Source organism: Anopheles aquasalis, chromosome 2, assembly GCF_943734665.1.
Source record: "Anopheles aquasalis chromosome 2, idAnoAquaMG_Q_19, whole genome shotgun sequence".
Classification (NCBI taxonomy): Eukaryota; Metazoa; Arthropoda; class Insecta; order Diptera; family Culicidae; genus Anopheles; species Anopheles aquasalis.
In genome coordinates, this window is record NC_064877.1 from 30,922,501 (window position 1) to 30,927,500 (window position 5,000).

At 49.6% G+C, this 5,000-nt stretch overlaps 1 protein-coding gene across 1 annotated transcript in view; it reads left to right on the plus strand.

Annotated features, from left to right (window-relative positions):
* Nucleotides 1–4,374: 4,374 nt before the first annotated feature.
* The window catches only part of LOC126569763 (papilin), a 58,891-nt gene continuing 58,265 nt past the window's right edge, over nt 4,375–5,000 (plus strand). The window contains exon 1 of the mRNA XM_050227089.1: nt 4,375–4,507. The gene's annotated coding sequence lies outside the window, so the exon portion shown is untranslated. The remainder of the gene's footprint in view (nt 4,508–5,000) is intronic.

A 5,000-nucleotide genomic window follows, 5' to 3' on the forward strand; every position in this document is an offset into this window, starting at 1 on the left:
CTGGAGCTCATCGGTCATCGGAGAGTCTCATGAATGCGTACTGGCCATATTGAGGAGGAAAAAAAACAACCAAAAACTATTTTAATCCATCTTCAGAGTTGCGCTGCATATCGACAACCCTTCTCCGTCAGTGTGTATGTGTCTGGTCAACGTCGTCTACAGTTTCCCAACCCTCCAGGCGATCCTCTTCATTGGAGCGCAGCACAGGTTGCGAAAGGTTGGAATTAGGTTCGAGAGCAACTCGAACGCGAGCATCCTCGAGGGGCTGGTGCGTGCGGTGAGAGCGTTGAGATAAATTTGATAATGATAATTACTACGCTCCAGCTCCAGTCGTTTAGGGTTTAGGCATGTTCATTTGGCAGGAAGAGAGGCGGGAGCCATCACCACCACCACCACCACTCTGGACTGCATGGTGTCCGTCGGTGTTCCTTGATGCACCGCATTGCATGTTCCCCCCCAGCCTGACCACAAATCTCGTGACGAGACGCCAAGTGTATCGCTCCGTTCCTCTGCCAGACCTACATTTCGGAACGCAGCCACCGGCAGCGAACCACGGCCATGATGAACATCCCAGCAATGCGATCGCAGCGCACCCGCAAGACACAGACAGACACAGTGCACCCACCCTTTCGCCTAATGGAGTGCCATTAAAATGAGTTAATGAAAGAGAAAACTTCTGGCAAACGCGCAAACGGGCGTGCAATCTGGCGTTCTTTGCGCATTCAGTTCGACGAAAGGAAGCGCCCAAAAGGCAGCGACTGCTGCAGAACAGTTTAAACGGTGGACGAAAGAGCGAAAGACAACAGAGACCTCCCTAAAGTGCATTCAACAAAACGAATTCTCTGTGCTGAAGATGCGCGCGCGATTTGTTGCTTTTCGATCCGCGAATCGGGAACTGGAGAGTGCGAGCCCGACTTCAGTTTGTGGTGTAGGGATTCCGGACGGACAGCCTACGGACAGACCAGTGGGCAGTTGGAATCGGAACTCGCACTCGCACTCGTTGTCCCATGCTGGATCGCTAGCGAAAGTGTGGATCGCGCTGCGTTCCACCCTCCGTTTTATCAGCTTCCACTTCCTGTTTGATGTGGTCCCTCGGTTTAGCAGGTCGGGGCCGTCCAAGTGGCCGCGCGTGGTACCGCATACGCATGGATGCGGCTGATTGTGGCCAGCAGCATCTTCTGCCTCCGTGTTGCTTGTTAGTTCTGGTGGTTTGACCTAAAAATAAAACCAACCGGAAAGACAGAAAAAACCAAGGAGTTTTATCAAAATGCGCACTCGTCGTGCTTTGATTAATGTGGCGAGCAAGTGGAGTAGGAATAGAAAGGAGACGGATTTGGTGAATGAAAATTCCAATCGCGCCCAAAAAACCGATGCCACCGATTGAGTGTTGGACTGTTGCCCGTTCTAGAAGCTGGTAGATTGTATCTGATCTGAACTAATGAGGAAGTGATGTAGCGATTTTCCTGCAACATCTCTGTTAACATTGTAGAAACAATGAAATCCCCCGCGAAATCAGTAATCACGGCCACGGCCTGAAGCTAAGCAACGGGGCCATTTGATGAATGAAATGACCACGAGATGACGGCGGCCGGGGTTTCTATCAGAAACAGGAACTTGGTGATAACCAGCGCTGGTGAGCTGAAAGTGTCTCCTGCGAGTAGACGAGAGCAGCAGCAGCAGCAGCGAGTGATAACGAGCGAGTGTCGTTGGGTGCGAATGGATACAAGGCGACCGCGGCCGGCTTTTGACCAGCCAGTATCGAACGCACATGTTGACAGTGGCTCGCTACTCTACGCCCGACGACGACAGTCCCAACATACAGAGGGGACCGATATCGGAATCCGAACACTTGGCAGACAAGCGCAAGTGAAAACCAGTGGATGTGCCAAGCTGGCTCGCTGGGTGGCTCGCTGACCGGCCGGCTGGGAGGCTGATGCTGGTCGCCCACGTTTATGTAACGCCCGTGGACCCTGGACACGGAACGGCGAACCGGACGTACGGGCGCACAAATTCGCCATCGGCAGCGGGGACTCGACGAAATTATGTCAGGCTGCCCTTGCCTTGGTGGAACTGGAACTGGAGCACCAGGCTACACAATGCTTAGACGATGCGTAGGAATCTGCTTCCTTCGGACTTCCTCCCACCGGCACAGTCTAGCTGAATTGCTGCGTGGCGGAAGTAACGAGACAAGCAACGACGCTGGAACGACTTTCTCCCGGTGGTTGACGCGTGAGCTGGGCATGGAGTTACCGATGCTCGCCTCCACCGTTACTCCAGTTATCGCTGAGCTATGGATTGCGGTTGGATTTTGGTAAACCGACGAAACCACTTGCTTTAAGGCGATTTGGATATCAGCAATTCGATTCATTGACAACCCAGTTTGTGCGTAGACATTTTACTTACCAACATATTAGACGCTGCATCTAACAGAGAGGATCCTTCCCAAGATCGAGCAACGTCGTTCTCTAACTCGGTAGCATTTTTGGCATCAATGTTGTTACTGTTCGGGCCTTGTCTGTCGATGCCTTGCCATTCTTATGACATGACCAGCGAAGCCAGCAATGCTGAACTCAGATGAGAATCCCATTATTTGTTTAAGACTCAAAGGCGCGTGTGTCCTCCTGTTAGGATTAGTTTCCTCGATCACAACTGAATCGAAAAATCTTATCGATTTTGAAGCGAAAATTTAATTAACATAAAACCATGAAATTTTTGCAACTGCTTGTAACTGATTGGAAAGAACAACGGTACCAGAAATTGCAGCTACTTTTATAGAATTAATACAATGATGATGGGGAGTTGTTATTGCAAACGATGGTGTTCATGTGTAAATGAAACCTATAAAGAAAAAACTCAAGTGGAACAAAAAGTGAAGTAAAATGAAGTAGAACAAACATTGATTTTTTTTTGGTTTTGGTATTACTTGAATACATTAGCCAAACTGTCAATCTGTCTAAAGGGATTAAGTTTATTGTGCATAGTTTGTATACTCTTCCATTTTCTGTTTTTCTTCTTCACTGCTTCGTAGAAATCCCGAGTAAATCATTTATTTTAGGGTTTTGATCCTACGTAGATGAAGTTTTATCCTTTTAGGCTATAATATTACTATATCTCTTTTTACTTGTTATTACTCTCGGGAAATTTATGCATTTGTTCTACTTTATTTATTTATTTATCTCCTGATTCTTCTCCATAAAGAATGCTTCAATCGGGTTCCGGTTTCTGAGGAACCTCTTCCCAAAGCTCGCATTTAGCATATCCGCATTTTAGTTAGAAATCATCCAGAGGTAGCATATTTCTTTCCCGATTGAACCTCAAGAATCACTGACTTCACCGATATCGATTGATTAACCTGACAACACCGTATCGAATGTCGAAGCTCGAAATGCCACCTCGGAATGCCCTCAGAGTGCCATACCGGCAGCCACCGCCTTCGGGGCGCGTGTATGGTCCACGACAAAAACCTCATCACCGGTAATTGTAAGCTCCATCCATCATGCATGGCCCGTGCCAAAGACATCACCGGACGATGGCGTCGCATGACCATCCCCATCACTGTTGCTGCTGCTGTTGCTGCTAACCTGTTGATTGCTGGTCAGCCGTTAGCTTAATTGACCGTAAACTGATCGAAACCCATAAATCTCTCTTTCCCGTTCGGCGGCATCCCAATCCATCCAGCGAATGTTGGTTATCGTCGTTGTTGTTGTTGTTGTTGCTCCTGGTGCTCCGGTTACACTGGCCATTGTTGCTTAGAAGCTAACCATCGTCCACCACGTGTGGTGTATGTGTGGACCGTACGCGGGGTCAGTTTACGCTTCTAGAGCCGCAACGTGCTGCTGCCACGTTGCGTTCCCTGATGGTGCTTTGTGGCGTTCGAGAGCAATAAAAAGGATGTAATTGATACTGGTGAGGAAGAGCGGGGAGCAAGGGAGGTGGGGGAAAGACAGGAAAGATTTAATTTTCACCGCGATGACCGTGGCCTCCTCCCGGGGGGTGGCCATGGAGGAAACTATTTTGTCAAATGAACAACATCGCCGACTGTCCTGCACCCTGCGCCTCGTGATGAGCCAACATGGCGTTCCGGTCGGCAGACCATCCGGAAGTGACGCTCGAGGCGCAGCTGCAGTTGGCGTGCCCTTTGAGGCGGCTCGACTTGAGGGTTGCGGAGGAATCATAAAATGTGATTTCCAGTGGTTCCCGGCCAGGATGACTTCATTTGATGATTTTGCCTGGCTTGACATTTCTGCGTCTTGACGTTACGTCAGCCATCACCACCGACCGACGAGGATGGCCTTTTTGGCGATTCGGCCCAGTAAATTTGCCAGCCAGCTAGCCACCCAGCCAGCCACCCAGTGCCAGTGACCGTGGCAGTCGATTGGTGAGTGTTCTAGGATAAGCAAGAATCAGTTGTGCCACTCCTCGGTAGCCGCGGTAGTAAATTGATAGCAAAAGTGAGACCGAATGGTTTTCGGTTTCCATTTGCTGGCGTTGATTAACTTCGCGTGGTGTAAGTGTTCCTTCGGTGGGACGGTTGGTACATCGCACGTACGCACTCGGATAGACTAGATAAAGTTTCTCCTGACGACCATAATGGCGCACCATTGGCGACTGTTCTTCCCAGGCTGAATGTGTTCCGTCTTCCGTTGCAACATTCGGAATGTTTCGCGCAGTTTTATTGCCCTGATGGTGGCCATCGGCGCTGAATCACTGCGCCGCCACAGAACAACTCCTGAAATCGTTCCGTTCCGCGTGAAATCCGGTTGGTTTCTTGTTTGTTGTGGACTCCGGCGTGGTGCAGTTTGTGTGCTTGTGAGTGCTAAACGCAGAAGTAAAAGGGCATCGCCACCATATGGTCGACGGATGGTGGATGGCTAAGGGGTCATAAAATGTTGCCTGTCTGTTGGTGTTTCGCATAGAAACTCATCATCATCCTCTGTGCATATAGAGCGATCCGCGGAACCGTTTGTTTGCGTTTCGAGTATTGATGACTCGGTGAATGA